Below are 27,131 nucleotides of genomic sequence, written 5' to 3' on the forward strand. Positions count from 1 at the left end.
GGGGGGGAACGTATATTGTTTCGCACACAAAGGTGACACGTTCCCTCTCAGAACCACGAGCCTTCTTGAGAGAAGCTCCGGTTTGCAAGAATCTTACACCAAAACTTCTTCCTATTCGGCCAAAAAATTTACCACAGCATGATAGTACCATGACATGACACAATGCCAAGTTTCATGATTTTCAAGCGTGTTTTGGATTTACTAGAATTTTTAAAACCAAATTTCTCAATGTTCTCGATTGAGCCACGATGCCCAGATGTTTGATTTTCATTCCCATTTCTTGCATGGGACCTAGAAATTCACCCGAGGACACACATGTGATTTTTCAACCAACTTTGGTGCACTGGAGCATGTGCTTGTAGTTCAAATTTGAATTATGCACATTAAATGCCCAGAAACTCAATTAGTGTATAAAAAAGGCTAAACAAACCCGGAATCATTCCAAAATTTAACATGACACTCATATAGTTCTATGTTGCTTTTGTAAAGAAAATCAAGGGGGGCAGCGTATATCGTTTCGCGCAAAAAGGTGGCATGTTCCCTCTCAAAACCACAAGCCTTCTTGAGAGAAACACCGGTTTGCAAGAAACTTATACCAAAACTTGTTCCTATTCGGCCAAAAAAATTCCACATCATGATAGTACCATGACATGACACCATGCCAAGTTTCATGATTTCCAGGCGTGTTTTGAATTTATGAGAATTTTAAAACCAAGTTTCTCAATGTTCTCGGCCGGGCCAGGACGCCTCCCATTTCTTGCATGGGACCTAGAAATTCACCCGAGGACACACATGTTATTTTTCAACCAACTTTGGTGCACTGGAGCATGTGCTTGTAGTTCAAAGTTGAATTATGCACATTAAATGACCAGAAACTCAATTAATGTATAAACAAGGCCAAATGAACCCAGACTAATCCCAAAATTTAACACGACAGTCATATAGTTCTATGTTGCCTCTGTAAAGAAAATCAAGGGGGAGGGGGCAGCATATATCGTTTCGCACACAAAGGTGACACGTTCCCTCTTGGAACTACAAGCCTTCTTGAGAGAACCTCCGGTTTGCAAGAAACTTATACCAATTCGGCCAAGTTTTTTACCACAACATGTTTGTGCCATTACATGACACCATGCCAAGTTTCAAGATTTCCAGGCGAGTTTTGGATTTATAGGAATTTAAAAACCAAGTTACTCATTGTTCTCAGCGGAGTCACGACGCCCAGATGTTTGAATTTCATTCCCATTCTTGTATGGGACCTAGAAATTCACCCAAGGACACACATGTGATATTTAAACCAACTTTGGTGCACCAGATCATGTGCTTGTAGTTAAAATTTTAATTATGCACATTAAATGTCCAAAAACACAATTAATGTACAAAAAAGGCCAAACGGACCCGGATAATTCCAAAATTTAACAAAATGTAAACTTTGGTGCATCGGAGCATTTGTAATCATATAAAAAGGGACATGGCTCTTTGGTGGGAATTGATTCATTTTTTGTTGTTGTTGAGGGAAGTGCGAATTGATTTGGTACTGTACATGGCAATGTTGTTCTCCCGATTTTTTTACATTTTTCTTATAGTTTTTTCAATGGCATTTAGAGCAATATTGTAAAAGGGAAATGACTCTCTTGTGTCTTGTATGAATTGTTTTATTTGTACACGTTAAGTTTATTCTGCCAAACATGGGTTCCGCGCCTTGTTATCCCGAAATTTTAAGCTCGAGTATCTTTTGTCTCTTCTGATGTGAAACTCCCACCTCTTCAACCCGCGTCGTACCTTGTTATCCCGAAATTTCGATGAGAGCAAAAACTCCCTCCTCATCTGAAATCGATCCCGCAGCCCAGACACGCAAAATCGCCCTTCTACCCCTCAGCCGGAAATGTCGCTTCAACGTTGCATGGTCAAAACCGGTGGGGGTACAGTCGTAACTTACCCTACATTTCGGACAAGCGCGTCCCTAAGCTATGGCTCCCCCTACCTTCCCCTTCGCCCCGCATTTGTACACAGAGGCTGCCAAAACCAGCGAAACCCCACGCTCCTCCATCGGCCTCCCGGCCGCTGCCCAGCCGGAGACTCTTCCCGGACAAAGTCGTCCACCACAATAGCTCGTCGTCCCTCACCCACCACATCAGACGAGGATCCGTCGTCGATCTCATCGTCCCGCCAGATCAGCCGCCCCATCCTGCACCTCCAAGGAGCTGCCCTGACATTTCCCTCGTCTATTGCGCCACCTCCATCCCCACAGCGTCGTCTTGACCAGCCCCATCGGAACTGCGGCACCCTCACCAATTCCTCCGATGAAGCCGAGGCCTACTCGGCGCCACAAAGAAGGCTCTACACTCACCATTACATTTTATCTTTTATTCGATCTTGCTTCCTCGGTGGTGACTTCCACACCGGCACTAGCTGCTGCTGCTCTGGCCCTCGCTCGCGCTGCGGCGCTGTTCTTGCTGTCGGTCATGCTACTGCATTGCTCTTGCTTTTGTTAGTGCTGCTTCTCTGCTCTGATATTCCTGTCGATCGCACTGCTGCTCCACTCTTGCTCTCGTTCGTGCTGCTGCTCTTCTCTTAATCTTACTCGCGCTGCTGCTCTTCTCTTAATCTTACTCGCGCTGCTGCTGCTGCACGACCTCCGGCAGCTACAGGAGTTGCTGATTTAGCACTCGCTCGTGGTGCTACTACATGAGTTGCTCTCTGCTAGTGTGTTCCCTGCTCGAGTGGCTGCTGATTTAGATCACTGGTTCTCTGCTACTAGTGCTCGAATGCTCTGAACATCTATTGCAATGCTCTTCTTCTAATTCAATCTGTTTCAACAGTAGAATTCAATTTCAATTGTAGAGTTTAGTTTCTTTAGTTAAGTTTAGAGTGAACAATATTTATAGCATCTGTCAGAACGGTCGTGGCGCAGGTGATGTATTTTACATCTAGCACTTTTTGGTGATGTATTTTACATCATCTATTGTGGATGATATTAGAGTCCCACTTCAAATTAACATTGTCTGTCTTGTCCTGCTTCAGCCTCGCCGTTGCACACCTCACTGGAGCTGCTCCAACGATGGAACCATCCATCACAGCAGGGCAGTACCCTCGCACCGCATCCAGAGGCCTCAGATCTTATTCCCCGCCTCTGACAGTCACACCAGCATCACCATCCTCCACGTCCAAACCAATGATGCTGAGGTCGACAAGGCTATGCCAAAGAGGTTGTACACTTGTCGCATCACTTTGTTACTGTGCATTAATGTCGATCCCTCAGGGATCCTTCGGTTCAAAGCAGTTGCAAATCTAGAAATAAATGAATCATGGTCACAAAGTTAACAGGGAGAAAACTAAATGCTCTTTTGAACCACAATTTTAATCGGTTTAGCAAGATAGACATTATATGATAGTAATGTGGACCAAATGAAAGCTCGCAAAATATTTTGAGGTCAGGCTTCAACCTGTTGAAGACTACCTACTAGAATCGCCACTGGTTCAAAGAAAAAGTGAAGGAAAGCATAGGAATTAGAAACTTTACTATGGTACCACTGTTCGTGCATTTGATTAGAAGGAACGGAGCAAAGCAAAATTGGAGGTTTTTTTTCCTTTGGTTTCTCTTTCAAAGAAAAAACGTAGGAATTTTAATATCCACTTGGCCTTTTCAAATAAATATGCATGGAGAACATGACTAATTGCATTACTAGCATAATACAATTTTTATTTTTTTATTTTTCACGTGGTTTGACTTTAATTTGACCATGTTTCTCCATTCCTTTGATCTTCCAATTCATGTGAACCAAACACCAAGGTTGACAGAAATCCTATGTTTGCAAATGCTCTATTTTGCATGTGCATTCCCGTCGGATTTCGGGTTCCGGCAGACCCTCAAGGTTCGAACTCTGGGGTGCGCGTGGAGATCACACCTTCTACCTACTTACGTCTCGTCGCCTTGCAAAGGATCTAAACTACACGAAGAACAACACAAGGGACTCGGGGTTTATACTAGTTTGGGCCACCATTGTGGTGTAATACCCTACTCTAGTTTGTGGTGTGGTGGATTGCCTCAGGGGCTGATGATGAACAATACAAAGGAAGAACCGCCTCGCGAGGGGAGGAGTTCTTATGGAGGTGATGCCTCTTGGGAAGGATTGGATCCGTATCCCTTTCTACTGTGGTGGCTAGCCCTATTTATAGAGCGAGGCCCTGGTCCTCTTCCCAAATATTAAGCGGGAAGGGCGCCAACAATTGGCCATTTTGAAGGGGGACATCTAGCACACTTATCCTGACTAAAGTTGGTCCTCGCCTGCCAAAGACTCTGACGATGAAGCTGGCTTGGGCTCCACGATGACCTCCATCCTGCCGCTCTGCTGGTCTTGGTATTGTTGCACCGAAATGGTTGCCTTTTCTTGATACCCCCGCCTGGCGCCCGCCTGGCTTTGGTCGTCATGGCTTGCGTCATGGGCACCTCGTAAGGTACCCCGCCTTGATCTCTCCGCCTCCTCGCGAGCCAGCCTAACGAGGCTGTGCCTGAGGAAGCTTCCTGTCGTCCGCCCCACGAGGCTTGGCCCCTCGCGAGGGTCTTGAACTTGTGTTGACGAAGATGGGCCGTACTGGGACACTCCTTGAGCCACGCCGCAGGCCACAGGCAGGCAAGTCTAGGTCCCCCGTTCCCAGAACACCGACAGTAGCCCCCGGGCCCAAGGCGCGCCAGGACTTGGCTTAGCAGAGAAGCGAAGGGGTAAGTACGAAGCGCCGCGGGCCCCAACAGCCTGCGGCCTTGGGCGCTGCGTGGCGGTTGATTGGACGTGGGCGTCCCTGCATCCCCCCAACGCCTCGGCAACTACACGAATTGACAAGTCCCTGCATGCAAAACGGGTCATGATTACCTGTGATCGTGGAGGCCGACAGTTGGCCTCCTCCGGCTATATGTACGGAACGACACGAGCCCTTCCAGTCCATCTTTTCCTGCTACTCTCCTTCTTCTTCTTCCTCGCCCTCGCTCCACCATACGCCAATGGCACCAATCCGTCGGTTTTCTGCCGAAGAGAAAGGTAAGGCCCCCCGAGAGGGTCCTGTCCCGCTTCCCTGAAGAAGCGGCTCGCCTCCTGCTGCGGAGAAGGGGGTGCTTGGCAGGAGGTGTCGAGGCCATGGTTCGAGCGGTCGCCGCCGGGATTCCCATTTCCCTTGTACGCCCGGATCGAGGGCCGTGAAGACGCATACACCGAGCGGCGTCACCAGAGGCGCCGTTGCCGCCGGCGGATTACGGCGGTGCGCGTCATTCCTCCCAGAGTTCACGGCGAGGGCTCCTCTCGCAAGCTTGTGCTTCATGCCGCCATGCCTCCTCGATCTTGGATTCGCCTTCCTCCCTCCTTCGACTTCGAGATTCCGCCAAGGGGGCCTCTTAAGCACTGGCTACAGCACGTCGACTGCCGTACTCCTGTGACCGAAGCGGATGTCGATGTCGCCGCTCCAGGCAAGGTCTTCATGACCCGAGGCTAGGGCGAGATCGCCCGGGATTGCCGAATGGAGGGGGCCCTCGTGATCCATCTGGATTACGATGGCGCCTCCCTGATGCTCTTCAAGGTCTTCGACGAAGATGGACGCCGGCTGGAGTGTTGTCCCAGATGCAGCGGCCGAAGTTCTGGAGCGGCGAGGACCAGGCCTGCCGCCCGCTCTTCCAGCAACTCCCCTAATGGCAGCGAGTGCACCGGAGGGTCCAGCGGCTCTTCCGGGCTCCCCTGACTCCGGCGACGAGCGACGACAGCTATGAGCCTCCGAGCTTGCGCCGTGCCCGGAGCAGGGCCGGCGTGCCCGGCGGTCAATGCGGCTGATCTGGATGAGGTTGGTGCCGGCCTTGCGCGGCACACTGTTGATGATGGCGTCTGTCGTCATGGTCCTTGTAGTTAGACCTACTTAGGATTCGCGTCTTTTGTTCCTGCGAGGAACCAAGAACACACCCCTTGGGGGTTTGTAAGGTGCATGTAGTTCCTTTTGTTAATATGATCCTTATCGTGAAGTGGTGTGAGATGCTCGTCCCGTCTTAGCTTAGTTCTTCCTTTCGAACCTCTCGAGCACTTGATGCTCTGCGCCGACAGGTGTAACACCCCGGATTCGATGCGCCAGGTTTCTTCCAGTTATTCATCGTCGTTGCCATGTTATTTGCTTGCGTGTTACATTTTTCCATGTCATCATCTGCATTTCATCTGCATGTTTTTCAAAACTTGCATCCGTTCGGGTTCCGCCGGTTCTCTTCGTTGTCCGTTCCAAGCCCATACACACTCGCCCGCGCCCGCGACACGTCTGAATATTATTTTTATAAGTGGCCGGAAAATGTTCTCGGAATGGGATGAAAGTTGGTGTGCAGTCTTATTATAGTGTAGGTAGACCGCGTGTCAAGTTTCGTCGCATTCGGGGCTCGTTTGATAGCCCAACCGTTAAACATATAGCGGTACCGCTGTCGGTACCTTCGTCAAACGTTTTCGGTGTTCGGAAACAGTGTCGGGCTGCACTTCTCTTCTCTTCCCTCAGCCCAAGCCCTCTCTTCACAGCCCACTAATCCCTCCTAGGCCCAGCCTAACACCCGTCACGTCCGGAACCGTTCGATCGAGATCGGAGGGCTCCAAAACACCCCTAAACCCCCTAACCCTAGCAAATCTGCTATATATGGACACCCTAGTCCATTTTAGGCCTTCCCTAACCTAGCCTACCTCTTCCCTAACCCCTAACCGCAGCCAAACACGCCTCCTCCTCGAAATATGCTCCGGCCTTCTCCTCTCCGCCACTTGGCGCCGCCGCCGCCACGCGTTCCGACCAATCCGGGCATGCCACGTCAACCCTGCTGCCGCTCTCCTCCAACCGCCGAGCCCCACGTCGCCCTGTCTCCCTCCACCTCCCGCAAGGACCGCCAGGACCCAGATCAGGCCCTGGGAAGCCCAGCCGGGCCAGGAGCCGCCGCGTCCCGCCCGAACCTCCCGTGCCGTCGTCCTGCGCCTTGGCTCCTCGAGGCCCCTTGCCGGAGCTCCTCTCCCTGTCCTCACCGGCGGCCTCGCCGCAACCGCCGCTGGCGACCACCGGTGCCACGACCCCGCCCCCGTCCTCCCCTGCAAGCCGCTCGGATCTGCGCGCCTGTGTCCCCTCGTACGAACCCCGCTGCCGCCTTCGGCCTTGCACCGCCCTAGAACCCGCCGCAGTCGGAGATACGCGCCACCGCCAACCCTGTGAAGCTCCATCGACCCCGCCGCCGTCAGGATCCGTGCTCCCCGCACCAGATCCACCTGGTTCCGGCCTCCTCTGCCTGCCGGAGTCGTGCCTGTGCCGCCACAGACCTCTGCCACCGTCGAGCATGCCCGCTTGTGTGGGCCCATCTCCAGCCTGGCACCTCGGCCTCGTGGGCCATGGCCCAGCCCAGCACCCGCGGCCAGCGCTCGGCCCTGCCAGGCCGCCTCCTCCACCGTCCTGGGCCTGCAGCCCACTAGGTGAGCGCCCCGCCAGCCCTATCCCTCGCCCGGGCGACATTTAGTCATTTTGCGCTTCGTCCGTTTTTTTCAGAAAACTACTAAGTCCCGAAATTTCTTCATACTGTGCTCGTGTTTGAAATGTCGTAACTTGATGCGTTTTATATCAAAATCTTCATTCCATTGTGCCATGTTTGTTTGAGCTCATCTTGATGCCTGAATCATCGTTGCAAGAGTGCTATATGATGTTGACTGTTGTCTGTTAACAGAACTTGGTGATTTGTCTTTTTCATTGCATTTTGTGTATGCATCCTATGAGCTTGATGTCTACATGAGTTTTGAGCTACATCATGCCATCTTTACAGAGGTGCAATCCATGTATTTTTGTGAGTCTTGTAATGAGTGCATCGAGCTTGTTAAGTAGGGTACTTGATGTTGCTGTTTTGCTAGGCTGAATCTGCTATATCATGATGCTATGTAAACCTGCTGCTACAAATCATTCTGTGAATAATCTGGAGATGTTCACTAAGGAACTTTTGTTATACATGTCATGCTCTATCCATCCATGCCCCTCATTGCATTTATAGTTTACTGTAGATTGTTGTTAGCATGCTCCAAAGTTGCTAAATAATATTGCTGTCAGCCTGCTAACATTAAGTTCAGTTTGTGCCATGTGTTTTTCTAGTAATCTATGCACCCTATGAACTTGTTCTTGCCATGCTTAGCTTCATAAACATGTATTCGTACTATTGGTCACCTTGTCATGACATGTATTTCTCTGTGGTGAGTGGTACAAGCTCACGAACATGCCTACATATCGTTGTTCCTGCCATGTTTGAATCTGTCATATCATTTGCCATGTTTGCATGGATGCTACCATGTTTTCTGTTGGTCTTTGGAATAAGTTCAGTAAGGGACTTTTGTTCTATGAAATTATTAGATTCATTCCATGCCTTTGTTTGCCATGTTAAGTTCCTGTAACATGTTTGATAGATCTAAACATTGCAACCTGATGTTATTTCTGCCAAGCCTGTAAACTGTTATTATTTGCAATCTTGCCATGTCCTTTTGAGCATGTTCTAGTGATTTCTAGAGATAGCTCAGTGTTCATGTTTTGTTATGATTTACCTGTACATCATGGCCATGCCTTTTTTTTATGTTCAGGTGTTATAGCATGTTATTTTGATGTTTGCAAGATGCCTAGTTGCTGTTTTGGACAGCTTGTCCTTTAAATTTGAATGGAGTGTATGTGTTAAACCGTTGCTCCGTTTTGAGTGTGCTTTATATGAAACTTTCTTCATTTTGCATGTAGCTTCATATTATCATGTTGCATCCTTGTTTTGAGGTGTTTCCTTGAGGTTTGTATGCATTTTGCATCAATCCCATGTTTAACTTGTTTTGCTCATATCTTATAGGCCGTAGCTCCGAATTAAGTGAACTTTATATGTAACTTGACTAGAATCTCGTGTAGATCATCTTGGTGCATCTTAACGTGCTGTTTAACAACTTGAACATAAGGTTTATTCAGATCTGGACCAATTTCTAAACTTGCATATGAGGACTTACCGGAATTGTTATATGTTGTATCCGGCCTCATTTAAACATGCTTTGATGTGTTGTTCTTGTTTGCATCATCTCTTGCCATGAGTAGCTCCATGTAGCTTTGTCATGCATCATGCTTGTTGTGCATCATGTCATGTATATGTGTGGTGTGGTTACCATGTTGTGTGCTTCTTCTCGATAGTTCCCGTTTCGTTGCGATCGTGAGCATTCGTTCGTCTACGCTTGGTTCGTCTTCGTGGCTTCATCTTCTTCATGGACTCGTTCTTCTTCCTTGTGGGATTTCAGGCAAAATGACCGCTACTCTGGATCTCACTACTATCATTGCTATGCTAGTTGCTTCGTTCTATCGCTTTGCTGCGCTACCTATCTTTTGCTCTTCAAGCCTCCCAAATTGCCATGTCAGCCTCTAACCTTTTTCACCCTTCCTAGCAAACCGTTGTTTGGCTATGTTACCGCTTTTGCTCAGCCCCTCTTATAGCGTTGTTAGTTGCAGGTGAAGTTGAAGATTGCTCCATGGTGGACAGGATTATGCTGGGATATCACAATATCTCTTATTTAATTAATGCATCTTTATACTTGGTAAAGGGTGGAAGACTCGGCCTTATGCCTGGTGTTTTGTTCCACTCTTGCCGCCCTAGTTTCCGTCATATCGGTATTATGTTCCCGGATTTTGTGTCCCTAACGCGGTTGGGTGATTTATGGGACCCCCTTGACAGTTCGCTTTGAATAAAACTCCTCCAGCAAGGCCCAACCTTGGTTTTACCATTTTCCTACCACCCCCTACTTTTCCCTTGGGAGTAATTAACCCAAGGGTCATCTTTATTTTAGCCCCCCCCGGGCCAGTGCTTCTCTAAGTGCTGGTCCGAACCAGAGCCCTTTGCAGCGCCCCCTCATGGAAACTTGAGGTCTGGTTTTAGTTGTACGGATTGCTCATCCAGTGTTTCCCTGAGAACGATATATGTGCAGCTCCTATTGGGATGTCGGCGCATCGGGCGGTCTTGCTGGTCTTGTTTTACCATTGTCGAAATGTCTTGTAACCGGGATTCCGAGACTGATCGGGTCTTCCCGGGAGAAGGAATATCCTTCGCTGATCGCGAGAGCTTATCATGGGCTAAGTTGGGACACCCCAGCAGGGTATTATCTTTCGAAAGCCGTGCCCCCGGTTATTGGCAGATGGGAATTTGTTAATGTCCGGTTGTAGATAACTTGACACCAGATACGAATTAAAACGCATCAACCGCATGTGTAGCCATGATGGTCTCTTTTCGGCGGAGTCCGAGAAGCAAACATGGTTTTGGGTTATGTTTGACGTAAGTAGGAGTTTAGGATCACTTCTTGATCATTGTTAGCTTCACGACCGTTCCGCTTGCTCTCTTCTCGCTCTTATTTACGTATGTTAGCCACCATATATGCTTAGTCGCTGCTGCAACCTCACCACTTTACCCCTTCCTTTCCCATTAAGCTTTGCTAGTCTTGATACCCATGGTAATGGGATTGCTGAGTCCTAGTGGCTCACAGATTACTACAACAACAGTTGCAGGTTCAGGTTATGCGATGATCATGACACGAGAGCGATGTTTACTTGTTTTGGAGTTCTTCTTCTGCTTCTCCTTTGATCAGGGGATAGGTTCCATCCGTAGTCGGATGTTGATCTCTTATATGATGTTGATGTATTCTTGGGGCGTTTGGCCTTATGTATGTATCCCTAACTATAATGTAATGGTTTGATGTAATGATATCCACCTTGCAAAAGTGTTTCAATACGCGGTTCTATCCTTGGTGGGACCTTCGAGTCTCTTTAGGATAGTATCGCATATTGGGCGTGACAACATGTCCCGGTCCCAAGGCAAGCTTCAGCCATCGCTGGTATGCTAGGTCACGATGCCGTGGTCAAGGCCAGGAGGTGAGCGGCCCGAGGTCCAGTAAGAGCCCCTGAGTCGCGATGCTCAGGAGGTCCCCTTTAGCGCTCAAGCAGCCATCGTTTGATGAGAGAGGAGTGCAACGTTGCCAATATGGAATTGGATTTGGTGCGAGGTCGGTGCTGCGATAGCTAGTATATCCGGAGGATGACTTATCTCGGGAGTCTGAAGCCACTCCTTGGCGCAGCACCAGGCCCGCGCGTCGGCAGCTGAGGAGTTGCCTGGCGAGGTCCTCGCGTGCCTCCTCCCTCTCGCCTTTACTCTCCTTCGTGCTCTACGTCCACAGGTCCCGGCCCTCGAGCGAGCTCAGCCGTCGCTGGTATGCCAGGTCATGATGTCGTGGACAAGGCCAGGAGGTGAGGGCTGGAGAGCCAGTAAGATTCCATGAGTCGCGATGCTCAGGTACCCCGCTTTGACATGCAAGAGGTTCACACGGAAGAGAGGGAAGGAGACGCTGCGAAGGCCTCGCCCGACGCTGCTCCTTAAAGAGATCCTGCGAGCTCATCACAAGAAAAACGAGAGTTTGCCGTCACAATTGCTAGCTAGCTACCGGTTGCTCTGGAGGGGTGACGAGGGCACTGAGGCCTGGTGAGGTGGCGCCTTGCGGGATTGCCGCGGCCAGAGCTCAGCCACTCAGGTTTGTCGACGTTGCAGGGACGGACCCATGCGCAAGCATCGTGCCGTTAGGGAGCAGCTCCATAAGTTGGTGTCAATCGAGCGGGCGATTAAGTCGAGCACGTTAAGCATGAAGGAGCAAATCCATTTAGATAGACACGGAAAAAGGTAAACATCGCTGGGTCGGGCCCGAGCGACTTGGGGATAATGCAGCCCGAGGGGCGCCCCCAACAAAGTAACCTAAGGATATGAACAAAAGGGATACATGCCGCAGGGACGGACCCACGCCGACTGGGAATGATGCGGCCCTGGGGGCGCTCCCAGCTGAAAATGAAACTCGAAGGATGTCACCTGATGATGTTGGCAATGAAGGGATGTTGAAGTAGCGGACGACATGCGCTGCGGAAGCCGATCTTCACGAGCTCCCAGGCCCAGGAGCCTCAGGAGGCTCCGGATGCGCTGGCGGCTCCTCACAGACCATCTCAATCTCCGCCAGGACTGCGGAATGCCTGACCTCTTGAGCCTCCAGAATGCTCCTCATGAGGCGCTGACGCGCGGCAGCCGTGTTCGGCAGGCCGAAAGGCATGCAAACATAGCTGTGGGGTGGACCTTCGCAGCGTTCCACGCGTGAGGGCTAGAGGCGCTCCTAAGAGGTGGCTTGGTTGAGTCCTGGTACGTCGATGCAGACACACAGCCCACCATCCTCGCCCGGATGGGGAGCTACGGTGGGTAAGCGGCGGCTGCCACTCATGACTCTTGACTCCTGCATCTCCTGAATGATCTTGCTGATGAACTCCTGAGGGTTTGGCCCTCCTTCCCTCGCTCCTTCCTGAGGGAAACGTGCTTTGAAACACGCCTCCAAGTGGTGCCCGAGCGCCTCCCTCGTGATCTTGGCAAAGTCGATGGCCCTCCAGGAGAGAGCGCTCGAGCCTTGCCCGAGGAGGGCGCCGGGCTCACCTTCCTATGCGACAGAAGGAGGCGCCCCTTGAATGGGCGTGGGTCCTGAGGTGCCTGCCTCTCGAGGGTTCGGACCAAGCAATGTCTTCTTCTTCTTAGGGACTGCCTCGGGAAGCCTTCCACTCCTGTGATTTGGGTCTTCGATTGACGCGGCCTGAAAAGCATACTCCAGAGAACACACAGCATCCCTCTCCTCACAAGGCACCGTGATGACTCCACCACTTCCTGGCATCTTGAGGACATTGTAGCTGTGATGAATCACTGCCATGAAATTGGCCAGGGCTGGGTACCCGAGGATGGCATTGTAAGACAGGCGGATGTGGGCAACATCAAAGTCAATGAGCTCAGTGCAGTAGTTGTCGCGCTGCCCAAAGGTGACAGGGAGACGGACTTGCCCTATCGGAACAGTGGAACCATCGGTGACTCCCAAGAAAGGCTTGGTTGGCTGAAGCTGATTGTAAGGCACTTGGAGAGTGTTGAACGTCTCGACGGACAGGACGTTGAGTCCTGCTCCGCCATCGATGAGGGTTCTTGTGACCTGCACATTGCTGATGATTGGGGAACGAAGCATCGGGAGGACTCCGGCAATGGCTGCGCACTTAAGCTGATCTGCTAAGCTGAATGTGATGGCGCACGCTAACCACCTGAGACGGCGCACGGCCTCAAGCTTGGGGACGACTGCATTCACCTCACGAGCAAGCTGTTTGAAGATGTGCTGAGAGGCTGGGGCCTGAGCGCCGCCCAAGATACAAGCGATTGCGCGTGGCTCCTAGAAGCCCCCAGCCCCCTTGTCCTGATGATGGTCTTCATTCCTCCTCGGCTGCGGTGGTAGAGGAGGGAGGCATGCGTTGCCTTGTGGGCGATCCTCGCGAGGCTGATCCCTCCAACCTCCCTTGCGAAGCTGATCCTGCCAGCGGTCCTCGCGACGTCGGTCACGCCACCCTTGGCGAGGGCCACGGTCTTCCCATCATCCTCCGCCTCTTCCTCCTCCTCGGCCATAGCCCTGGTCGCTGCGCTCGGGGCGTCGGCCGGCACGCACATCCCGCACAGCCCTGATCTCTTGGCATTCGTTGGTGTTGTGGGTGTGGAGGTCATGGTACACGCAGTACCGGCTGCCCTTGGATGACTCAGGCTGATCTCTGCCTCGCTTGGTGTCCGGTTCTGCTGCAAGCATGGCAGCCCCCTTGCACTTCACATCCTTGACCTTGGGCTTCTTCTCTTCTGGGTCTGCAGCCGGAAGCCCAAGGAGGGATAGGCGCCCTTCCTCTGCCCTAGCGCACTTGGTCGCCAAATTGAATAGCTCCAGGGATGTGCATAGGTCTTCATGGATTGCTAGCTCCTCTTTCATCTTGATGTCACGCACCCCATCAGAGAAAAGCTGAGATGATGGCCTCCTCAGTCACCCTGGGGATCTTGAGGCGAGTGTTGTTGAAGAGTTGGATGAACTTTGGCAGTGTCTCTCCTGGCTGCTGCTTGATGCGGCGCAGGTCACTCATGGCCGGGGGCCGGTCGCGAGTGCCTTGGAAGTTGGCGATGAAGCGAGTGTGCATCTTGTCCCAGGAGGAAATTATGCCAGGAGCCAGGTTCAGGAGCCAAGTGCGGGCACTGCCCTTGAGCGCCATGGGAAACCAGTTCGCCATGACCATCTCGTCCCCGTTGGCGGCTTCGATGCCCAGCTCGTACAGCTGGAGGAACTCTGCAGTATCAGCCTTGCCGTCGTAGAGCGGGGGCAGATCTGGCTTAAACTTGCCCGGCCAGGCCGCGCTGCGCAGCTCGGCGGTGAAGGAACGGTAGCCTGCCGTGGCCATAGTAGGCCTTTGGTGACGAAGAGCTTGATCTTGGAGGTCTCCGCGTGCTACCGCCAGGAGTAGCGCGGGGTCTTGGCATGCTGGAGCAGGAGCACGGTCATGACGGGCCGGTGCGGGGAGCACACGGAAAGCTTCTTGGGGACGAGGGATCTCTTGGCAGGTCTTCTCTTGCTGCCCTGGCGCCGGACGGAGCGGGTCCCGTCCAGGGGCCACGCGCCTTGGGGCCAGGGCGCCTTCTTGAGGGGGAGACGGCTGAGGCGCCCCCGGAGTTTCATTGCCCGCGCAGGGCGGGGCGCGGTGCAGCAAGAGGGATGGTGCAGGGGAGCCCCCAGCGGCGCTGACGAGCTGGGTGATGCCGGCGATCCACTCGTCGTAGAGGTCGTCGACGGGATGGTAGTGCAAGAGCTCTCGCGCCAGGAGCAGCTCGGCGTGCGCGTCCGCAGGAGCGCGACGGGCGTGGGACAACGAATCGGATGGAGTCAGCAACGGGGTAGCGGTGCGGCCTTCTCGCCACAGCGAAGGATTCAGGGACGTCGCCTGCTCCTCGTTCCCCGTCGGGAGGTGGCGGCGTGGATGGCAGGCGATGGGGAACGATGGGGAGGCCCTCCAACAGGGGCCGTCTGGGCAACATGGGCCGCGAGGGCAGCCCGGCGCTCGGCGCGGGCTCGACGAGCGTCAGACATGGATGTGGTGGATGGCGAAACGCGAGGCGGCGGAAGGCGGATTCCGGCGCACCCCTACCTAGCGCGCCAAATGTCGGATTTCGGGATCCGGCAGACCCTCAAGGTTCGAACTCTGGGGTGCGCGCGGAGATCACACCTTCTACCTACTTACGTCTCGTAGCCTCGCAAAGGATCTAAACTACACGAAGAACAACACAAGGGACTCGGGGTTTATACTAGTTCGGGCCACCATTGTGGTGTAATACCCTACTCTAGTTTGTGGTGTGGTGGATTGCCTCACGGGCTGATGATGAACAATACAAAGGAAGTACTGCCTCATGAAGGGAGGAGTTCTTGTGGAGGTGATGCCTCTTGGGAAGGATTGGATCCAGATCCCTTTTTACTATGGTGGCTAGCCCTATTTATAGAGCGAGGCCCTGGTCCTCTTCCCAAATATTGAGCGGGAAGGGCGCCAACAATTGGCCATTTTGAAGGGGAACATCTAGTACACTTATCCTGACTAAAGTTGGTCCTCGCCTGCCAAAGACTCTGACGATGAAGCTGGCTTGGGCTCCACGATGACCTCCATCCTACCGCTCTGCTGGTCTTGGTATAGTTGCACCGAAATGGTTGCCTTTGCTTGATACCCTTGCATGCGCTTGCCCCCTTTGCACCAAAGAGGAAACAAGGACTCTACGCAAGCCCGCGCCCGCCTGGCGCCTGCCTGGCTTTGGTCGTCATGGCTTGCGTCACGGGCACCTCGTGAGGTACCCCGCCTTGATCTCTCCGCCTCCTCGCGAGCCAGCCTGACGAGGCTGTGCCTGAGGAAGCTTCCTGTCATCCGCCCCACGAGGCTTGGCCCCTCGCGAGGGTCTTGAGCTTGTGTTGACGAAGATGGGCCGTACTGGGCCACTCCTTGAGCCATGCCGCAGGCTGCAGGCAGGCAAGTCTGGGTACCCCCGTTCCCAGAACACCGACAATTCCTATCTGATTCATGTGTTTTTCCTATCTCTGTGTTTATATAATCCTCCAATTCTAAGAAGCCCTTACAAATTTACTTCATTTTCAGATAAGTGTCCAAGAAAACTCTGTGCGTTATGTCCTGCTCTTGCCGTGCCGTCATCCACCCCACCAGAGGTACACCATCGATGGAAGCGTTCACTGCAGCAGAGATTCCCCCTGAAGACTTTCTTTCGCCGCCTCAGAACATCTTCCCCATTGCGAGCAGCCACGCCAACTGCATTACCATCATCGACTGAGCAGATGAACCTATGGACTACACAGTTCCAAAGGAGAGGTCGCACTCTTTTGTGTCTGCTTACATTATACATCAGTTATTATTACCTGCTACTTTATTGTCATGTTCACCTCTTAGACTCAGAGTCAGGTCCAAACTAATGTTCAAACTTGAATTTTAAAATGCCTATGGCGCACATATCGAGGCATCAACGAATAGTATATGTCTACTATCTGGTTCATCTGGGGTCTTCTATGTGATTCATGTTCGGTGGGCAAAAAATAGTAGATGATCCATCATCTATCTTTTTAAACTAAAGCTATAATCTACGTGCTATCATTAGTTTTGGATCTATCCACTCATTTGCTACCATCAGTCTTGATTTCTGCATGCACCCCTTAGGCCTTACATAATCTATTTATGTTTTTTTATTATGCATGTCAGTTATTGTACACAATCATACTGAACATGTAGAGAAAAAGAGAAGAATGTTGCCTAGGAATATAATGTCATGTAGACACCGCTCCATGGTGGGTGAAGTGCCCCCTCCCGCCATTCCAGATTGTATTCCAGAGGAAGATAGCTGTTCAGAGGGAGATTTAGAGGGAGCCCACCACTCCTATTTACCCCTTGATGTGTTTGCTCTAACCTGGCATGCTGATATTGGTCATATCATGCATATGGTGCCTCGCATTGCTTACATTATACATCTTATATGTCATCAGCTTAGTTTAGATTTGCTTTGTGTGAATGCCACCTGTTAGGTTTCTATATCATACTCCCACCCTTCCTAAATATTTGTCTTTTTAGACATTTCAACAAGTGACTACATACGGAATAAAATGGGTGAATCTACACTCTAAAATATGTCTATATACATTCATCTACTCTTCCTGTGCCTCAGCCATTTGAGACAGTCATGGGAAAATCTGGAGTGAAAACAAGGTCTTCTGAGCAGTCGGTGCTACCTGTCGATGTAGATTTCTTGCTGGTTACAGATAGCTCCTCAGAGGAGGATTCATAGATAGATGACCAGTCGTATCCCCACCATGAGGTGCATGATCTAACTTGGCAGGGTTATATTGCTCATATCATGCATGTGGTGTCTTGCATTGCCATGCCATCTGTTTAGATTGGACATGCTTTATGTGAATGCCTCATGTTTGCTTTCTACATCAGATATGCAAATTATGCAATGCCATGTTTTTCAGCCAGTTATCATATATGTGAATTATGCACCGCCATGTAGCTAGGCATCATATATGTGAATTATCTCATGCCAACCTTTTTTTCATTACGTATTCCATTTGTCGACAATCTATGTATATTGAACTACTCTTCATGTGTATCAGCCATTTGAGCCGGTTATGGAAAAATCAGGAGTGAAAACAAGGTCTTCAGAGCAGGCAATGGTACCTGTTGAAGCTCGATGGTTACAAGTAGCACCTCAGAGGAGGATTCAGAGACAGATGACTAGTCCTATATCCCATGCTCTAATTTGCTCTAATTTGCAATGTTTATATTTCTCATATCATGCATATGGTGTCTTGTATTGCTTAGTTTAGACATCATATGCACAATATTCATTCCCATCTGCTTAGTTTAGAGATCATACATGTGAGTGCCAGCTGCTTAGTATATGAATCAATTATGTAAATTATATCATGTCATCCTATATACTTAGACAACATGTATGTGAATTATTTCATCCCAACCTATTTTAGAAAGACATCATATAGTTTTGTCATGTCATCCTGTTTAGATACTCATCATATGTTGAATTATGTCATTATATCCTATTAAGTTATCCATCGTATATCTGAAACTGTGTCATGCTATCATGTTTAGTTAGCCATCATATATGTGAAATTGTGTCATGTTGTCCTCTTTGGTTAGACAACATATATGTGAATTACCACATCTGTCTATCATACAATGTTTGTACGTTCATTTTCTTTTCTTGTTTATCAGCCATTTAAATTGGAGGTGGTGATAGCAGTATCTATGGGAGCAAAAAGTTGTTCTTCACAAAAGACGGTGCTACCCTTCAATGCAAATATAACCATGGTTGTACTGGCCCACAAACTAGCCCCACCACACATAATCGAGACTCTTCTAGATTGCGCACTTACACCATTGGACAAAGAACCAGCTACAACCCATCTAACCCCAACCCCAACAGATAGTAACCCACTACTAGATGACATAGTACCATGTTCCACCACAGAGTACCCCCACATGAGCAGTTTGTAAAGAAATTGTAGTGCCCAAAGCACGAAGACCACCACGGCGAACCCAAACTCCACGTTTAAAGCAGAAGAGCAACTGTTCTCAGGTCAGATTCCATAGCTATGGTCCATACTCCTTTGCTGTTGCATCACTGTATTTACTCATACCAACTACTTTCGAATTTGAAGGATCCAATTGAAACTCCAATGGCGCAATAGGTATGTTTTAAACCTATTTCTTTAACTGGATTGCTGTTCTAACTTCTTGCTCTATGTTGATTTCAGTTTAAGTTGTATAAACAGTTATGTTCTCATGTGATGCACATTACATGTGCTGCCAATGTTGTGTAGTTTCTCACACTTATATTTTGTCTATGCTGCTGTGTCTCAAAAATATATGAGTTGAGCTGTGTCTCTATCTTGATTAGGGAACATAAACTAGAATGATATGGACAATACAATGACCATAGTAGATAGATAAATGTTTGTTTCATGCTGTTATCATCACCACCTTACTACTGAACCGATTTACCAAAATGAGTTTCGTATACTACATGCTAAACATGTGATGTGTCTGCTTGTTTCTGTTATAGAATGCGAATATAATGTCGGAGAAGAGCACCCGACTATGCACTGGTAGACAAAGTAATGCAGATAAGGTTCAATATAGTGAGACAACCCTGTTGGTCTCCAAGAAAGGTGATAAAAATGATCTTGTAGACAGTGAGACAACCCCACAGTCCTGCGTTGATGTAGTGTTCGAGTTACTGGCCAGTACCGCTGTCACAAGCTCTTCGAACTCGCTGCCACAATCACTTCATCTTCTTTAGTCTCAGCTACAAGTTGAAAGGCATCAGTCAGTTGTGTTGCGGCAAGAAGCCAAAGGACTGAGGAAGTCCCTGCAGAATTCAGATGCATACTTTCTGGTGCAATAGCAAGCACTAGAGGATTTAAGCGCCAAACAAGAGAAAGTTAATAAGCTTGCTAAGCATCTTGCCAGCATTACAGGTACCCAGTATATTGTTTCTTGAGATCTTCTGAAGTGGTTTCAGTTCTGGACTTGTTTTGCTGCGGCGTTTATTTGCACTGGTCTCCAACTTTGACTATTAGTGTGTGTGATATGTTGCTTTGTTCCCTATATTTGCACTGGTACCAAGTGGATGTAATATGTATAATAGCCTAGCGTAGGTTGCTTGCTTATTAATTTCCTTGTTGTCTTGTTTATTTGTTTCCTTGTAGTCAGTGCAGTTCTTTTTCCGCGGTTTGCTAGTGGCCGCAATAACCTATATTTTTTAAACTAGGCCACAATAACCATGGGCTACATATTCACCATAGTGACCATGGGCCTCATACGGGTCGTAGAAACAATGGGCCTTGTACGGGCTGTGGAAACAATGGGCCTTCTATAGGCTGTAGAAACAATGGGTCTTCTATGGGGCATACCATCAATGGGCCTTCTACGGGCCGTATGATCGATTGGTCAAACATGGGCCAAAAATGGACCGCATTATGGGTCGTAAACAGGCTAGAATTGGAATCGTCCGTTCATGGGCCAACCATAATGGGCCATTGTTAATCGGCTGTATTTGATGATGCTAAGAAAATGGCCCAACGGATTAACGGGCCACAAACGGGCCGACTGTAACCATGGGTAGAATTTTGCCCACAAGCAGAAAAGGCCAGTAACGGGCCGTAAGTAACCGAATGCTGGAAATGAGCCCAAGAATAAATGGGCCTAGAGAAGGCTGAAAGTTAACACTTGCTGGAAACGTCCCAATGGAATAATGGGCCATTAATGGGTATAAAGTGATACACTATTCATTACAGGCCAGTTTCACCACGGGCCATTAATGGGCCAAGATTTACAAAGGGCCTCCTCTGGGCCGAAAGTCGCCATGGGCCATACATTGGCCGGAAGTTAGAACGAGCTGGAATCATATTGGTTCGCCCAGATGACGCTACTGGGCCTAATTCGGATAGGCCGTAACAGGTCTTGACTTAGCGGGTTGTAAATGGGCTATATGCAAATAGGCCGTTAACAGGCTTTCCATGGGCCGGCCCACTACCTTTTGACCAAGTCAAATGGGTTGGCTTTTTCACCGGAATGGGCCTCTGTTGGGCCGTGCCATGTGTCGGCATAACATAGGCGCCTTGGGTCCAATGAGTGGATGACATCTGTCCCAACGGTGAGCCGACACATGGTTCCTCTCGCCATTGAGAATTTTACACGTGGAAAATCCCCATTGGTCCGGGCTGTTAACGGGTTATCGGATCCAAATCGGAACCCGATAGCTTGAGGGCGACCCTTGACGGTGGATGCCACGTGTCGGTCACTATTGACGAAAGCACTTCTATGACGCACGATTTATCGTCATGGAAGTGGACACTTCTGTGATGATAATTTTGGTAATGTCATGGAACACTTCTATGATAGCACAGGTATGACTATCTTGATTCTGTCATAAAATCGTCATGGATGTACATGCATGACAGAAAACATGACCTACTATGACAAACATGTATCATCACGGAAGTGTATTTTTTGTAGTGCTAGTGGTCTTGTTAACCATCAACACTAGATGCTCTTTCTTGATTTCTAACTTTGCTGATTTCAGCATCGTGAAGATCTCAGGAATCAATTTCATCACCCTTTCCATATTATAGTTCATCACGAAGTTCTAGTAGCTTTGTGATAGTGACTAGAGAACTTTGTCAATCATGATAATATCTAGAAGATTAACTCCCACTTGATTCAAGCGATTGTAGTACCCAGACATTCTGAGCACATGCTCACTAGTTGGGCTATTCTCCTCCATCTTGTAGGCAAAGTACTTGTCAGAGGTCTCATATCTCTCATCACGGGCATGAGTCTGAAATACCAATTTCAGCTCTTGGAACATCTCATATGCTCCATGATGTTCAAAACATTTTTGAAGTCTCGGTTCTAAGACGTAAAGCATGGCGCACCAAACTATCAAATAGTCATCATACTGAGCTTGTCAAACGTTCATAACGTCTGCATGTGCTCCTGCAATAGGTTTGTCACCTAGCGGTGCATCAAGGACATAATTCTTCTGTGCAGCAATGAGGATAATCCTTAGATCACGGACCCAATCTGCATCATTGCTAATATCATCTTTCAACTTAGTTTTCTCTAGGAACACATTAAAATTCAAGGGAACGGTAGCACGGGCCATTGATCTACAACATAGATATGCAAATACTATCAGGACTAAGTTCATGATAAATTAAGTTCAATTAATCAAATTACTTAAGAACTCCCACTTAGATAGACATCCCTCAAGTGATCTAAGTGATACGTGATCCAAATCAACTAACCCATGTCCGATCATCACATGAGATGGGGTAGTCATCAATGGTGAACATCTCTATGGTTATCATATCTACTATATGATTCATGTTTGACCTTTCGGTCTCAAGTGTTCCGAGGCCATGTCTGTACATGCTAGGCTCGTCAAGTCTAACCCAAGTATTCTGCATGTGCAAAATTGTCTTGCACCCGTTGTATGTGAATGTAGAGTCTATCACACCCGATCATCACATGGTGTCTCAACACGACGAACTGTCACAATGGTGCATACTCAGGGAGAACACTCATACCTTGAAATTTAGTTAAGGGATCATCTTAAAATGCTACCATCGTACTAAGAAAAATAAGATGCATAAAAGATAAACATCAGATGCAATCAAAATATGTGACATGATATGGCCATCATCATCTTGTGCTTTTGATCTCCATCTCCAAAGCATCATCATGATCTCCATCATCACCGGATCGACATGATCTCCATCATTGCGTCGTGGTCGTCTCGCCAACTATTGCTTCTACAGCTATCGCTAACGCATAGTGATAAAGTAAAGCGATTACATGGCCTTTGCATTTCATACAGTAAAGAAACAACCATAAGGCTCCTGCCAGTTGCCGGTAACATTTACAAAACATAATTATCTCATAAAATAACGTATATCACATCATGTCTTGACCATATCACATCACAACATGCCCTGCAAAAACAAGTTAGACATCCTATACTTTGTTGTTGCAAGTTTTCACTACTAGGGAAAAGCCTATACATAGAAATTTAGCAACAGCGCGGGTTAAAAAAGAGCTCTAGTGCTAGATGGCAGTAGCGATTGAGGAAAAACCGCGCTACAGATACACCCTTAGCAGCAACGTGTGTAGTGCCAAAAGCGCTACTACTAACATTCCCGTTGGTAGAATGATAGGATACGCATAGCAGTAGCGGGCTTGGAAGAAGCTCGCTACCGCTAGGGTATAAGTAGTAGCGCGTTTCCTACGAAGAGCGCTACTACTAATGGAAATAAAGTAAGATGAAAAACAAATAGAAAAGTTAATGAAAATGAAAGAAATAGAAAAAGGAGAAAGGAAAAAATAAAATGTAAAGCATAATAATTGAAAAAGCAAAAAAATGGAGGAAGGCATAGCAGTAGCGTGTGTTTGTAAGAGGCGCTATAGCTAACATAGCTGCAGCGCGTGTCCTAGACCCCCGCTGTAGAATCAGAAAATAAAATAAAAAATGGAAGAAAATTACATAGCTATAACAGCAGCGCGTTTTGTGAAAACCGCTATAGCTATCTTAGCTATAGCGCGTTTGGCGAAACTGCTACCGCTAAATTTGACTTAACCAAAAACCGTTTCTCCCCGGCCACCACTTCTCCCCCAAATCCCTCGACCCACCCCGCCGTCGTCTCCTCGATTCGCCATCACCCCACTTCGCCGCCGTCTCCTGCCAACGTCGACGCCACCAGAGCCGTACGCCGTCGACGCCACCGGAGCCACCCCCAACGGCACGGAACCGCGCGGCCTCATCAACGCCACCGGAGCCGCCGTCGACACCACCGGATCCTCCCTCGCCACAACTTCCTCCCTCACCGTCACCGGAGACGCCCCTGCCTCCCTCGCCAGCACTGCCTCCCTCGCCAGCACTGCCTCCCTCGCCACCATTGCGTCCCTCACCACCACCGGAGCCATACTCTGTAAGCCCCCACCCCTCCTCTCTCTCTCATGCATAGGTTAGCCAGTTTAATTAGCTTAATTATCTAGGTTAGGGCAAAAATTTAGTTAGGGCTTTGACAGAGAAGTAGTTAGGTTAACTAGTTTAATTAGGTTAATTATCTAGGTTAGTGCAAAATTTAGTTAGGGCTTTGACAGAGAACTAGTCAGGTTAACTAGTTTAATTAGGTTAATTATCTAGGTTAATTAGTGCAAAAATTTATTTAGGGCTTTGACAGAGAACTAGCTGCGTTAACTTGTTTAATTAGGTTAATTATGTAGGTAAACTAGATTCACTAACTAGGTTAAATAGGTAGGTTAATTAGGTTCGTTGGATTAACAAGCTAGGTTAAGTAGGTTGGCTAAGTTAGAGGAAAATGTTATTTTAGAGCATTAGCTCAGAAGGGTTAGAGAAATGGAGTTCCTTTGCAATTTAATTGGGTTATGTCCTAGGCAGAGAAGGGTTAGAGATAATAATGTGTGTTTGTGTGAGAGAGAGGAATAGCTAGATCAACATAATTTGGGTTTTGTCCTAGGCAGAGAAGTGTTTAGTGAAGGAAGAGAATTTAGGAAAATTTTATTTTAAAGATGATCCCTTCGTAGACTTTTATTGTTGAGTATATCTTTTCATTGAAGTGGTCATGTTATATCTTTTCATTGAAGTGCTTCGATTTTGCCCAAGTGGCTTTGTTGTTTCCAGGGAATGATGCTGAGTGGCCTATGTTTTGCTGGAATGTTGATTCATTTCTGTTCCGGAAAATTTCAGGTTCTTGATTTTTCCACTTTTTAGCAATGGTCATGCCGAAATTTTCCGTGAATTTCGGCATGACTTGTGCTACAAACTAGGACATATCGAGTGCCCTGGATTTGCCGCACCAGGAAGGAGTCAACATTCCTGCAAAACAATAGGCCTTTTTTATGTCATTATTCATTTTATTATGTCTAGAATTAATTGACTAGATTTAATCATAGGAAACATGGCTAGCAACGATGAAGGACAGGGTTCTGGTGATTGCGTCGACGCCTACCGGGCGGCAGACGAATTTTTTAGCCTTACCGACGATCAACCGATGTTGTTGCTGGGCCCACCGGTGGCATCGGGGACTGAGACCGACACGCAGACCAGTGCTGAGACTGAGACCGGCGCTGAGACTCAGACCGGCATCGGGACCGGCGCTGAGACAGAGACCAGTGCTGCCTCGGGGAGCGGAGCCGGTGTAGAACCGAAAGCAAAGAGGCAACAGCTTCCTAACAAACTCAGGACTACTAGGCTGGTGGTCACGAAGGTGGAAGATGGCATTTTTGAGCCAAAGGCGCCCGAGGAAGCTCGCTCATGCTACGGCAATAAAATAGGCTGCATCGTACGGACAACCGCCACCATCAACGATGAGAAACTACAGAAGATAGAAAATATGAGGAGCTCCCTCCTAAAGAAGTTTCACCAGATATTCTTGTTCCCGGGCCGGAATGAGAAGGATTATAAAGATCCAGACGAGGACCCGGCAATGAAGAAGATAAACAAACGCGCCATGACGAAGTTTAGCGACGCGTTGGCCGCCTGGAAAACTCAAGTGAAAGCAAGGATCATCAACAATACGGAACCCTACTCCGAGATTGTAAAGGACAATCCGACAATCATGCAAGACCAGTTTCAAATATTCAAGGAGGCTTGCAAGGCCGAAGCTGCCAAAAACAAGTCTAAGTACATGAAGGGGCTTCAAGAGAGGAACATTGGGAGCCACCACCTCGAAAGCCGTGGTTACGGCGGAAAGAGGTCCAAATGGGCCAAGGAGGACGCGGAAGCCGCGAGTCTGGGCATCCCAGACCCCTTGGCGGATTTCACCGTCCCGCAGGAGCGTGACGTCCTGAGTGCCCGGCACCGTTGGGACCCAGTGAAGAAGGTTTACGAGACAACACCGGTCATTACGGAGTTCATGAGACTGCTGGTAATTTTAGTTTCTGATCAATTCGACTGCACACATTAGTCATATTTGTAAATGATCCTTGTGCCTTTTGCAGAGAGAGCAGCACCGGATTGCGGCCGAAAGCGACTCGCCGTCTGAGGCATTGGCGAGGCCCAAGTGGGACACTCCATTCAACCGGGCGTTGAACATATTGAAACAACAACCGGTGGATACTCGACCGTCGTATGGACGCGTGCACGGTGTCGGAGATGGCGCCACGTGGAAGAAGTACTACCATGAGACCACGAAGGAGAGAAAGGAAAGACGGAGGTTAACTGAAGAAAACATCGACAAGAACATTGAGACTGTGGTTGAGAAGAAATCATCTCAGACAGTCGCAACAGGGGTAGCTACCGCAAAAGAGGTGGTTGCAGATTTGTCTACTTCCTTGGTGACGGGCATTATCACTTGGACAAGGCAAAATCCAGAAAAAAATGCAGAGGACTTCCCCCTTGCTGACTTCTTGGGAGCACCTGCTCCCGCACCGGCTCCTGCACCTACTCCCGCACCGGCTCCCGCACCTGCTCCCGCACCTGCTCCCACACCGGACGTGCTCGGCGGTGCTTCGTCTTTGGCTGAGCTCGACGCCCTCATGGTATCTGTCACATTGGCCCCCTTTAATATAAATGTATAATCTCCCGTTTTTGTTGCCTTTAGGATGTCTCACATTGCAGACTTTTCTTTGCACGCCGACGAAACCCCGTGCACCATATTGTACACAATCGGCGACCAGAAGGTGGACGTGGGGAAGGTGACGATATTGAAGCCAAAGGAACAATTTTTCCACAGCCGGCTGATCCCCCCGAACGTCTTCAAGGTTTCCGTGGCCAGTGTCGAACCGGGCCACGAGAATTTGCCTCCTCCAACACTACTGGTGGATGACGAGGAGACACCGCGGCGGCTTGGTGATTGTTGCAATGGGTGGGTCCTGTTGTAGCCAAAGAGTCTGCTTCGTCTGGAGGCGGTCGGGAGCACACCCACGAGCACGCAGCCTCAGCGTCGGGTGTCGGGTTGGGTGATAGAGGACGGGTTAAGGAGGAGGCTCCATTAGTTGCTGATGACGTCGCCATGGATGAGGATGAGGATGACGGTGGCGCTGAACAGTATGTCTATACTGGCACCTCCTCAGGGTTTGAGCGTCATGAGTCGGTGCCTGAATTGCCGTCTCAACGTAATCTGGACGACCTTCCGGTAGTAAAGAAGTCTAGGAAGAGAGCGAGGAAAGGCAAAAAAGTTGATTCTATGATCCAGCCGCCTCAGCAGCCTCGGCTTCAGGACCGTATAGATATCCCCGATGCGGATAAATGGCATATACCCGGTCAACCAATCCTACCTGCAACAGCACTACAGGCCAGATTCGGCGATCTAAGGAGACTCCATGACGATGTGCTGCGGGTAGAGAAAGGCCTCATCGCCTTGACAGATCCAGGATACCCACTCTACGTGGTAACGTTCCGTGGCAAAGGTCGTACGTCGACAGTTTTCCCGCGGATAAGTTCTTCCTCCAATTCGATTACATATTCGACATGTTTCACGTCAAGAAGCTGGATTTTACGTTTGTCCGCCTTTATGCCTTGCACATGAGCTACATCATCGGGATTGAGCAGATATCTCATATTTGTGTCGCTGACCCGTACTACATGCACGAGGTCTTCTTGGGAGTCTGCGCAGAGCACCGTGTATACGCGAGGGAATACATCGTCAATT

This window comes from Triticum dicoccoides, chromosome 2B (genome assembly GCF_002162155.2).
Source record: "Triticum dicoccoides isolate Atlit2015 ecotype Zavitan chromosome 2B, WEW_v2.0, whole genome shotgun sequence".
Classification (NCBI taxonomy): domain Eukaryota; kingdom Viridiplantae; phylum Streptophyta; class Magnoliopsida; order Poales; family Poaceae; genus Triticum; species Triticum dicoccoides.